The following is a 13,525-nucleotide window of genomic DNA, read 5'->3' on the forward strand; positions in this document are numbered from 1 at the left end:
GTATGTGTGTGTGTGTGTATGTGAGTGGGGGGTATGTGTGTGTGTATGTGAGTGGGGGGTATGTGTGTGTGTGTATGTGAGTGGGGGTATGTGTGTGTGTGTGTGTATGTGAGTGGGGGGTATGTGTGTGTGTATGTGAGTGGGGGGTATGTGTGTGTGTGTATGTGAGTGGGGGGTATGTGTGTGTGTATGTGAGTGGGGGGTATGTGTGTGTGTATGTGAGTGGGGGGTATGTGTGTGTGTATGTGAGTGGGGGTATGTGTGTGTGTATGTGAGTGTGTATGTGAGTGGGGGGTATGTGTGTGTGTATGTGAGTGGGGGGTATGTGTGTGTGTATGTGAGTGGGGGGTATGTGTGTGTGTATGTGAGTGGGGCTATGTGTGTGTGTATGTGAGTGGGGGGTATGTGTGTGTGTGTATGTGAGTGGGGGGTATGTGTGTGTGTATGTGAGTGGGGGGTATGTGTGTGTGTATGTGAGTGGGGGGTATGTGTGTGTGTGTGTGTATGTGAGTGGGGGGTATGTGTGTGTGTATGTGAGTGGGGGGTATGTGTGTGTGTATGTGAGTGGGGGGTATGTGTGTGTGTATGTGAGTGGGGGTATGTGTGTGTGTGTATGTGAGTGGGGGTATGTGTGTGTGTATGTGAGTGGGGGTATGTGTGTGTGTATGTGAGTGGGGGGTATGTGTGTGTGTATGTGAGTGGGGGGTATGTGTGTGTGTATGTGAGTGGGGGGTATGTGTGTGTGTATGTGAGTGGGGGGTATGTGTGTGTGTATGTGAGTGGGGGTATGTGTGTGTGTATGTGAGTGGGAGTATGTGTGTGTGTATGTGAGTGGGGGTATGTGTGTGTGTATGTGAGTGGGGGTATGTGTGTGTGTATGTGAGTGGGGGTATGTGTGTGTGTATGTGAGTGGGGGGTATGTGTGTGTGTATGTGAGTGTGTATGTGAGTGGGGGGTATGTGTGTGTGTATGTGAGTGGGGGTATGTGTGTGTGTGTATGTGAGTGGGGGGTATGTGTGTGTGTATGTGAGTGGGGGTATGTGTGTGTGTGTGTGAGTGGGGGGTATGTGTGTGTGTATGTGAGTGGGGCTATGTGTGTGTGTATGTGAGTGGGGGGTATGTGTGTGTGTGTATGTGAGTGGGGGGTATGTGTGTGTGTATGTGAGTGGGGGGTATGTGTGTGTGTGTATGTGAGTGGGGGGTATGTGTGTGTGTATGTGAGTGGGGGGTATGTGTGTGTGTATGTGAGTGGGGGGTATGTGTGTGTGTATGTGAGTGGGGGGTATGTGTGTGTGTATGTGAGTGGGGGTATGTGTGTGTGTGTATGTGAGTGGGGGGTATGTGTGTGTGTATGTGAGTGGGGGGTATGTGTGTGTGTATGTGAGTGGGGGTATGTGTGTGTGTATGTGAGTGGGGGTATGTGTGTGTGTATGTGAGTGGGGGTATGTGTGTGTGTATGTGAGTGGGGGGTATGTGTGTGTGTATGTGAGTGGGGGGTATGTGTGTGTGTATGTGAGTGGGGGGTATGTGTGTGTGTATGTGAGTGGGGGGTATGTGTGTGTGTATGTGAGTGGGGGTATGTGTGTGTGTATGTGAGTGGGGGTATGTGTGTGTGTATGTGAGTGGGGGTATGTGTGTGTGTATGTGAGTGGGGGTATGTGTGTGTGTATGTGAGTGGGGGTATGTGTGTGTGTATGTGAGTGGGGGGTATGTGTGTGTGTATGTGAGTGTGTATGTGAGTGGGGGGTATGTGTGTGTGTATGTGAGTGGGGGTATGTGTGTGTGTATGTGAGTGGGGGGTATGTGTGTGTGTATGTGAGTGTGTATGTGAGTGGGGGGTATGTGTGTGTGTATGTGAGTGGGGGTATGTGCACCCATGCATATGTGGTGCACATAAAATGTATGGTCACATTTATGTTTATGTATTTTCTTTGTATTGGGGAAGAATGCTTTAACTGAAATGTCAGTCCTCCAAGGTTTCGCGATGCCTTTATACACCTGTTGGCCAGTCGGGGGCAGTGAGACATGTTTACTTCACACTGGGACTTTTTTAAATGTTCTATTCTTATTTCACCTTTATTTAACCAGGTAGGCTAGATTACCTTTATTTAACCAGGTAGGCTAGATCACCTTTATTTAACCAGGTAGGCTAGTTGAGAACACCTTTTATTTAACCAGGTAGGCTAGTTGAGAACACCTTTATTTTAACCAGGTAGGCTAGTTGAGAACACCTTTATTTAACCAGGTAGGCTAGTTGAGAACAAGTTCTCATTTACCACTGCGATCTGGCCGAGATAAAGCAAAGCAGTTCAACACAAACAACAGAGTTACACATGGAATAAACAAACATACAGTCAATAATACAGTAGAAAAAGTCTATATACAGCATGTGCAAATGAGGTAAGATAAGGGAGGTAAAGCAAGTAATTACAATATTGCAATTAAACACTGGAGTGATAGATGTGCAGAAGAGGAATGTGCATGTCGAGATACTGGGGTGCAAAGGAGCAAGATAAATAAATAAATACAGTATGGGGATGAGGTAGTTGGATGGGCTATTTACAGATGGGCTATGTACAGGTGCAGTGATCTGTGAGCTGCTCTGACAGCTGGTGCTTAAAGTTAGTGAGGGAGATATGAGTCTCCAGCTTCAGTGATATTTGCAGTTCGTTCCAGTCATTGGCAGCAGAGAACTGGAAGGAAAGGCGACCAAAAGAGGAATTAGCTTTGGGGGTGACCAGTGAAATATACCTGCTGGAGCGCGTGCTACTGGTGGGTGCTGCTATGGTGACCAGTGAGCTGAGATAAGGCCAGGCTTTACCTAGCAATGACATGGAGATGACCTGGAGCCAGTGGGTTTGGCGACGAGTATGAAGCGAGAGCCAGCCAACGAGAGCATACAGGTCGCAGTGGTGGGTAGTATATGGGGCTTTAGGGACAAAACGGATGGCACTGTGATAGACTGCATCCAATTTGTTGAGTAGAGAGTTGGAGGCTATTTTGTAAATGACATCGCCGAAGTCGATGGTCAGTTTTACGAGGGTATGTTTGGCAGCATGAGTGAAGGATGCTTTGTTGCGAAATAGGAAGCCAATTCTCAATTTAATTTTGGATTGGAGATGCTTAATGTGAGTCTGGAAGGAGAGGTTACAGTCTCCTAGCCAGACACCTAGGTATTTGTAGTTGTCCACAAATCAGAACCGTCCAGAGTAGTGATGCTGGACGGGCGGGTAGGTGCGGACAGCGATCGGTTGAAGAGCATGCATTTAGTTTTACTTGCATTTAAGAGCAGTTGGAGACCACGGAAGGAGAGTTGCATGGCGTTGAAGCGCGTCTGGAGGTTAGTTAACACAGTGTCCAAAGAAGGGCCAGAAGTATACAAAATGGTGTCATCTGCGTAGAGGTAGATCAGAGAATCACCAGCAGCAAGAGCTACATCATTGATGTATACAGAGAAGAGAGTCGGCCCGAGAATTGAACCCTGTGGCACCCCCATAGAGACTGCCAGACTATATGTGATCCCGCACCTGTGTGTTCTCATAATTGAAAGAACCTTTGAAAGGGATGCCATGTTCTCCTGTTTCATCATTTATCCTGTGTTACAGGTCAGTAAAGTGTCAAAATAAACAGAATACCACAATATCGTTTTGTAGCTTGCCTGTTGAAGACAGAAAATGCATGTCGAGTGTAACATTAAATTATGTGGCGGTGCATTCCTGTGATCTAGAAATAAACGAATTGTTAACTCCTGAACATTTTTATTTTTGAAAAAGACACTCCTGACAACATCCTAAGGGTTTAGAGAATGTAATGTTGTAACTGTGATGATTGCTAGCTTCGGTTAGCGCTATGCTAGCTTGTTCAGTCATTTTCCAATTATTAGCATGAATGTAATTTGCAATAGTCTTGTCTTTCTATTAACCCTTTTTAAACTGGGTGAATGTATTTTGAGCATGGGTATAAAGTATCTTCCAATGAGTTATACCAGTCTTTAAAGGCTTTCATGTTTTAGAGTCTCCTATGGGGCTTTAGTGGGCAACAGTCAACTCCATAATTATAACATAAACAGGTGAATTAAAGTTAAGAGTAAATGTGTTTGGGGTATAAATGTAAATCATTTTAGGATGTGAATTGGATTGTAATATAATATTTTTGATGTTTATGAAATACTATGTCAGGGATTTATGAGACAAATTATTAAATACACTTTAAACAAAAAACTAAAAAAACATTGAAATACAATGAAAAGACAGAAAAAGACGATTTGCACTTGAGAGAATATTGAATAAAATAATTGAGGGAACCTTTGAAAGAGAAGCCACTCTCTCCTGTTTCATCATCAGTCCCAAAACTGGGACCTGTAACACTTATGTGTTTCTGTGTTTCTCTCTCTCTGTGTGTGTGTGTGTGTGTGTGTGTGTGTGTGTGTGTGTGTGTGTGTGTGTGTGTGTGTGTGTGTGTGTGTGTACATGCATGCATGTGTGTGTACGTGCTGTTACAGTTACATGCAGTGAGGCAGATTAGAAACTAAACTACACTGACATTTAATTGAACATCACCTTATTTCGAGGAAGAGGAAGTGGTGAATGGTGCATAAGGCATGCTTTCTCATTAGTGGTCCAATGTTTGCTCAATAAAGTCTGAGCACCCAAGAAGAAGACCTTGTTGGTCACATGGCCTATTTCTACTTCTAATGAAAGTATCCTTGAGCAGGGTCTCTCTCTTTCCCTTTTTTCTTACACTTTTCTCCCACATTGAAGCTTCTTCCACTCTTCAACTCATGCACAGGACTTTGTCAGGACAAGTTACACATCCACCTCTACTATCTTACCAACAACCACAACCAATATCCATCATAAAAATGAGTTTCTTCGTACATGCACAATATTTAGTGGTAGCAGTGAGAGTCATAATCAAAACAAGTAGAAACACTTGTTTAGTGAAGGCTGCATGAAGAGTGAAATGTGTAACCAAAAAGGTCATTTTTATCTATGAGCCCAGTCGCCTGTAAAACCCAACCACAGTCCTACACTCAAACACTGCTGTGAGTCTGCCCAACATGTGCCTGCATCACCAGTGAAGCACCACCCTCAGGCAGTCTTTGGGAAGTGCATTGATTTAACTCAAGCTCTCTGTCTGGTCTGGACTGGAGTAATCTGAGGGAAAAGTAGGATCGGACACTGCTCTTAGTTCAGTTGTGAGTTATCTCCCCTAATGGTTAATGAGGATAGGATCTGACAAGCATAGATGATCCTAGATCTGTGATGTGCCTAAGTCACAGGAGGTTGGTGACACCTTATTTGGGGAGGACGGGCTTGTGGTAATGGCTGGAGGGGAATGAGTGGAATGGTATCAAATACATGGTTTCCATTGGCTCCATTCCAGCTATTATTATGAGCCATTCTCCTCTCAGCAGCCTCCACTGGCCAAGTGTACCTCTAACCATAACGCTGTGTCTCAGCCAATTTCCCCAACATTAATGTGTTCACTGTCTGCTTCAAAGTCAGTGGGAGCTATCCAAATAGCTACCGAGGTAATATGGAAAATAACAAAGTACAGCGTATTCGGAAAGTATTCAGACCTCATGACTTCTTCCACATTTTGTACAGCCTTATTCTAAAATTGATTACATAGTTTTTCCCCCTCATCAATCTACACACAATACCCCATAATGACATCACAATACCCCATAATGACATCACAATACCCCATAATGACATCACAATACCCCATAATGACATCACAATACCCCATAATGACATCACAATACCCCATAATGACATCACAATACCCCATAATGACATCACAATACCCCATAATGACAAGGCAAAACTGTTTTTTTCTTTTTGCACATGTATAAAAAATATTTTAAAAATATCACATTTACATACAGTGCCTTGCGAAAGTATTCGGCCCCCTTGAACTTTGCGACCTTTTTCCACATTTCAGGCTTCAAACATAAAGATATAAAACTGTATTTTTTTGTTAAGAATCAACAACAAGTGGGACACAATCATGAAGTGGAACGACATTTATTGGATATTTCAAACTTTTTTAACAAATCAAAAACTGAAAAATTGGGCGTGCAAAATTATTCAGCCCCCTTAAGTTAATACTTTGTAGCGCCACCTTTTGCTGCGATTACAGCTGTAAGTCGCTTGGGGTATGTCTCTATCAGTTTTGCACATCGAGAGACTGACATTTTTTCCCATTCCTCCTTGCAAAACAGCTCGAGCTCAGTGAGGTTGGATGGAGAGCATTTGTGAACAGCAGTTTTCAGTTCTTTCCACAGATTCTCGATTGGATTCAGGTCTGGACTTTGACTTGGCCATTCTAACACCTGGATATGTTTATTTTTGAACCATTCCATTGTAGATTTTGCTTTATGTTTTGGATCATTGTCTTGTTGGAAGACAAATCTCCGTCCCAGTCTCAGGTCTTTTGCAGACTCCATCAGGTTTTCTTCTTATTATTTGGCTCCATCCATCTTCCCATCAATTTTAACCATCTTCCCTGTCCCTGCTGAAGAAAAGCAGGCCCAAACCATGATGCTGCCACCACCATGTTTGACAGTGGGGATGGTGTGTTCAGCTGTGTTGCTTTTACGCCAAACATAACGTTTTGCATTGTTGCCAAAAAGTTCAATTTTGGTTTCATCTGACCAGAGCACCTTCTTCCACATGTTTGGTGTGTCTCCCAGGTGGCTTGTGGCAAACTTTAAACGACACTTTTTATGGATATCTTTAAGAAATGGCTTTCTTCTTGCCACTCTTCCATAAAGGCCAGATTTGTGCAATATCCGACTGATTGTTGTCCTATGGACAGAGTCTCCCACCTCAGCTGTAGATCTCTGCAGTTCATCCAGAGTGATCATGGGCCTCTTGGCTGCATCTCTGATCAGTCTTCTCCTTGTATGAGCTGAAAGTTTAGAGGGACGGCCAGGTCTTGGTAGATTTGCAGTAGTCTGATACTCCTTCCATTTCAATATTATCGCTTGCACAGTGCTCCTTGGGATGTTTAAAGCTTGGGAAATCTTTTTGTATCCAAATCCGGCTTTAAACTTCTTCACAACAGTATCTCGGACCTGCCTGGTGTGTTCCTTGTTCTTCATGATGCTCTCTGCGCTTTTGACGGACCTCTGAGACTATCACAGTGCAGGTGCATTTATAGGGTATGACTCTACAAGCTTGGCACACCTGTATTTGAGGAGTTTCTCCCATTCTTCTCTGCAGATCCTCTCAAGATCTCAAGATCTCAAGATCTCTCAGATCTCAGATCCTCTCAAGCTCTGTCAGGTTGGATGGGGAGCGTTGCTGCACAGCTATTTTCAGGTCTCTCCAGAGATGTTCAATTGGCTCTGGCTGGGCCACTCAAGGACATTCAGAGACTTGTCCCAAAGCCACTCTTGCATTGTCTTGGCTGTGTGCTTAGGGTCGTGAACCTTCACCCTAGTCTGAAGTCCTGAGCGCTCTGGAGCAGGTTTTCATCAAAGATCTCTCTGTACTTTGCTCCGTTCATCTTTCCCTTGATCCTGACTAGTCTCCCAGTCCCAGCTGCTAAAAAACATCCCCACAGCATGATGCTGCCACCACCATGCTTCACCGTATCTTGGTTTCGTCAGACCAGAGAATCTTGTTTCTCATGGTCTGAGAGTCCTTTAAGTACCTTTTGGCAAACTCCAAGTGGGAGTTTTACTGAGGAGTCGCTTCCATCTGGCCTAATTGGTGAAATGCTGCAAAGATGGTTGTCCTTCTGGAAGATTCTCCCATCTCCACAGAGGAAGTCTGGAGCTCTGTCCGAGTGATCATCGGGTTCTTGGTCCTTCCTTGACCAAGGCCTTTCTCCCTCAATTGCTCAGGTTGGCTGGGTGGCCAGCTCTAGGAAGATTCTTGGTGGTAACAAAATTCTTCCATTTAAGAATGATGGAGGCTACTGTTTTCTTGGGGACTTTCAATGCTGCAGAAATGTTTGGGTACCCATCCTTAGATCTGTGCACCGACACAATCCAGCCTCGGAGCTCTACGAACAATTCCTTCGACATGGCTTGGTTTTTGTTCTGACATGCACTGTCAACTGGTGTGTGCCTTTCCAAATCATGTCCAATCAATTGAATTTACCACAGGTGGACTCCAATCAAGTTGTAGAAACATTACAAGGATTATCAATGGAAACAGGATGCACCTGAGCTCAATTTCAAGAGTCATAGGAAAGGGTCTGAATACTTATGTAAATAAGATATTTAAAATATATATATATATATATACATTTTCAAAAATTTTGAAAAACCTGTTTTCGCTTTGTCATTATGGGATATTGTATGTAGATTGATGACAATTATTTATTGAATAATTTTAGAATAAGGCTGTAACATAACAATGTTGAAAAAGTCAAGGGTTCTTAATACTTTCCGAATGCACTGTAGTTCCTTCAATTTCCGATATAATGTTTTGTATTTACTCACTCAATTTCCTGTTTGTTTCATGACCAAAGTGTAGGGTGAATGACCCTAGACACTGATCTTGGCTCAGATTTCCCCATTAATGATTAAGTTTAGGAATGGGGGAGGGGAAGCTGATCCTAGATCTGTACCTAGGGGAAACTTCTCCCAGGAGCCATGACCAACCAAATGTATGTAATGTACAGACAGATTTGTAAAGACCTGTACAGTCAGATTTGAATCACAGTCTTTCTTACACATGTCCCACCATCGTCTCCTGCTATGGTGTCCCACTGGTTGGACCAATGATATTATGAAAGCTTGGGACTATAAGGTTTTAAAAGATGATTCTGACATAATTGGCTTTATATTTTCAAACCCTCATTGGTTTGAATGTTGTCAGCAATTTTTAAAATCTTGTATACCTTTTGAACAACATGCATTGGGGGTATTTAGAGAGTACTATATAGGTAGAGAAAATGTAACAGAATAAGGTTATGTCAATAACTACATTCAGACAAAATGCCGATAGAACCTTAGAGTCCCAGGCTCTCTCTTACTCACATCACATTATGCCCCTACATTTGCGTAAGGGTTAATTGAGAGAGTGGTGGATGCACATTCCAGTTCTTCATCTGTGTATCACGAATCAAGGTAAGACCCAAGTACAGACTGTGTAAAGTAACAATGTTTATTGTAACCACAGTGGCAGACAAAGACAGGTCCAAGCAGGCAGGGGTCGATAATCCAGAGCAGAGGTCAAGGTACAGGACGGCAGGCAGGGTCAGGGTCAGTTCAGGCAGAGGTCGGTAATCCAGAGGTGGAGCAAAGGTACAGGACAGCAGGCAGGGTCATGGAGTGGTCAGGTGGGCAGGTACAGGGTCTGGGCAGGCAAAGATCAAAAACCAGGAGGACGAGAAAAAGAGAGACTAGGGAAAACCAGGAGCTGAGACAAACCGCTGGTAGGCTTGAACAAACAAGATGAACTGGCACCAGACACACAGATATAAATACAGGGGATAATAGGGAAAGCTATGATGTGAAACCTTACTTTCACCTATCTAATCAGATTAGTGATTTTATTTTATATTTTAAATACGAGTGGGGCAGGCCAACTCTTCACATGTTTTTTTGTTTCTTGGATAGGACAGAGGTATAAGGGAAAGATAGAGGAGAGAGTGTGGACCAGATCCGAACATATGCTGCAGAAGAATAACATATTATGTGATCCGGAGGCAGAGGCTTAGACTGCTAGACCACCCTAGTCGACTGCAGGAAGCATTTGAACAGTTTTAAAACAGCTTTGCTCTCTCTCTCTCTCTCTCTCTCTCTCTCTCTCTCTCTCTCTCTCTCTCTCTCTCTCTCTCTCTCTCTCTCTCTCTCTCTCTCTCTCTCTCTCTCTCTCTCTCTCTCTCTCTCTCTCTCTCTCTCTCTCTCTCTCTCTCTCTCTCTCTCTCTCTCTCTCTCTCTCTCTCTCTCTCTCTCTCTCTCTCTCTCTCTCCATCTCTCTCTCTCTCTCTCTCTCTCTCTCTCTCTCTCTCTCTCTCTCTCTCTCTCTCTCTCTCTCTCTCTCTCTCTCTCTCTCTCTCTCTCTCTCTCTCTCTCTCTCTCTCTCTCTCTCTCTCTCTCTCTCTCTCTCTCTCTCTCTCTCTGTCTCTCTCTCTCTCTGTCTCTCTCTCTCTCTCTCTCTCTCTCTCTCTCTCTCTCTCTCTCTCTCTCTCTCTCTCTCTCTCTCCATGTCTCTCTCTCTCCCATCTCTCTATTTCTCTCTCTCTCTCTCTCTCTCTCTCTCTCTCTCTCTCTCTCTCTCTCTCTCTCTCTCTCTCTCTCCATGTCTCTCTCTCCATGTCTCTCTCTCTCCATCTCTCTATTTCTCTCTCTCTCTCTCTCTCTCTCTCTCTCTCTCTCTCTCTCGCCATCTCTCTCTCCCTCTCTCTCTTTCTCTCTCTCCCCATCTCTCTCTCTCTCTCTCTCTCTCTCTCTCTCCCCATCCCCGTCATTGTTCCTCCTGTTTTATCACAGAGAGATCACACCAGAGGAGTGGCATTGGGATGTGTGAGTGGCTGAGGCTCCTGGCAGATGCTATAATTGCACTGTCATACAGCTGATGGGATGTGTGGACCTGTAAATCAATGAGAATCACGGCAGACCCTGTCGACACTGGCAGGCCAATCTTAGCTAATGCCACACCTCCCACAAGAGTTAGGTCATCTCCCACCGGTGTCTCTAGATCTTGTTCTCTCTTATTCTCTCTCTCGTTCTCTCTTGTTCTCACTCGTTCTCTCTCTTGTTCTCTGTCTCATTCTCACTCTTGTTCTCTCTCTCTCGTTCTCTGTCTCATTCTCACTTCTTGTCCTCTCTCTCGTTCTCTCTCTCATTCTCTCTCTTGTTCTCTGTCTTGTTCTCGCTCGTTCTCTCTCTTGTTCTCTCTTGGTTTCTATGGTTCTCTACTGCTCTCTTGGTCTCTGGTCTCATTATCATACGTGTTGTCTGTCTGTCTGTCTGTCTGTCTGTCTGTCTGTCTGTCTGTCTCTGTCTGTCTGTCTGTCTGTCTGTGTGTGTATGTGTGTATACATTTAACATAGAGAGGGAAAGAGAGATAAAGAAAGAGATTGATAGAGAGAGTGAGCTTGTTTGTCTCTCTGTGTATGTGTGTATATAACAGAGAGAGGGAGAGAGATAAAGAACGAGAGTGATAGAGTGAACGATATAGAGTTTGTATGTCTCTGTGTATGAATATGTGTGTTCAGCACAAGCGGTATTGTAATGAAAATAATTGAAAAATGAATCTCTGTCCAGTCTGATGTTGTGGAGAGCTGACATCATTTAGAGTCAAATATATTACAAAACCTTCCACTATGGTGGCATTGTTGACTCAGTTTGTCAACATAAACTACAGGGTCCATATTCATGTATTCCTTCTCTGAGATCCTTTGAGAATACGGGCCCTGGGGTACAGTTAAACGGCAAGGTATTGAGGTGTGCCTTAGAGGACTCCTGGGATCAATTTGCTAATTCAGGGATGGGCAACTTTGATGGGGCTGGGGGCCACAAAAAATCTTTGGACACCATGAGGGTCATCAGTTGCTCATGAATCTGCGTACCCACGTGTTAGCTGACATGGGCGAATTGAGTGACAATCCGTGACTGACATAACAACAGAAACTGCTGATTCTCAACCAAATGTTGAAATTCCTTGTGCATTCTCCTATTCTAGGTTGTAACAGTAAGTTGAGACCCAGAATTGTATTTTATTTGATTATTATAATCATTTTCTTTTATTGATCCGAGGGGCTTCCAAAGGGGGCTGCATCCCTGTGCTAATTGGTCAGAAGTTACATTTGAATATGTTTGCTTATTTTGAATATGACACACGGTATGTTTGTTGTTGGGCCTTAGCCTACTTGTACACACAGTTCATGATTAATATGGTTTATTTGACAGCTAGATATGTTTGCATGAAGTTATTTTGGTACTAACAAGGATGTGACTTATTTTTCCCTCAGCAGTGCTGACTGAGTTTACTGTATGTGGCTCTATTCATTAACTGTTAGCGTTGTGTGTGTGTGTGTTTGTTTTTCTTTGGACTGATCTCGGTACTCAGTATAAAAAGACATGTAGACCCATAGTCAATGCAAAACCCAGATGCAATGGTAAACCGGAATCAAGCTCGCTTGGTTTGATTATTAACATTACTGATCGCTCTGACCACAAGTTAGCACTATTGTACTAGCTACGCTATAATGTTCTCTAATATCATCAGTTTGCCAATGGTATTTTTCCAATCCATCAACATAGGCTACCAGTTCATTTTGAATGATTTAGCCTGAAGAGCATCGTTAATGTAGGCTACTTCCCCAAAATATAATATATCCTCTCTACTCTGTTTATTAAAAAACAAAGAGCATCTGAAAGTGGTCTCAGATACAAGGTCATTTTTGAACTATAGGCCTAGTCCTTTTCCTGGGGGTTGATGTAATAGAACCTCTCTCCAGGTATACTGTACATGAAATATAAATCATACTGTACCAGTAACATGGAGACAGTGTAATGCCCGGGGTGTAGTGGAGGAAGAAGTCAGACGCAGGAAACAGAGAGTTCAGAGTAGCGCTATACTTTATTCACCACACAGGGGAAAAGGACACCACTCAAACAAATGCCCCAAAACACAGGGGAAAACGACACCACTCAAACAAATGCCCCAAAACACAGGGGAAAACGACACCACTCAAACAAATGCCCCAAAACACAGGGGAAAACGACACCACTCAAACAAATGCCCCAAAACACAGGGGAAAACGACACCACTCAAACAAATGCCCCAAAACACAGGGGAAAACGACACCACTCAAACAAATGCCCCAAAACACAGGGGAACTAAACAATCCCGAATAACTCATGTACATGAACAACCGTGACTTACAGGCGTGTACATGAGTACACATAAAACAATCCCGCACACCCAGCAGGCGGGCCGGCTGGATAATAAAGCCCAACTAATTAACCTAACTAAACACTGGTGTAACTAATAAACAGACAAGGAGGGGGAGGAAAAGATCAGTGGCAGCTAGTAGGCCGGTGACGACGACCGCCGAGCGCCACCCGAACAGGAAGGGGAGCCACCTTCGGTAGGAATCGTGACAGACAGACACCTGCTGGGTTGTTTGCTCATACTGTAAGTCATGTTAGACTTGTATATCTGAGAAATGCATGATAAAACAAGGCGAACTGAACGTGAGTAATTAAAAAAGAAAAAAATAAGAAAATAAATCACCATTAAAGGTTGATAGCCATTAGATAGGTCATTAGATAGGTCATTAGATAGGTCATTAGATAGGTCATTAGATAGGTCATTAGATAGGCCATTAGATAGGTCATTAGATAGGCCATTAGATAGGTCATTAGATAGGTCATTAGATAGGTCATTAGATAGGTCATTAGATAGGTCATTAGATAGGTCATTAGATAGGTCATTAGATAGGCCATTAGATAGGTCATTAGATAGGCCATTAGATAGGTCATTAGATAGGTCATTAGATAGGTCATTAGATAGGTCATTAGATAGGTCATTAGATAGGTCATTAGATA

This window comes from Oncorhynchus mykiss, chromosome 26 (assembly GCF_057628025.1).
Source record: "Oncorhynchus mykiss isolate SJ-2025 chromosome 26, ASM5762802v1, whole genome shotgun sequence".
NCBI lineage: Eukaryota > Metazoa > Chordata > Actinopteri > Salmoniformes > Salmonidae > Oncorhynchus > Oncorhynchus mykiss.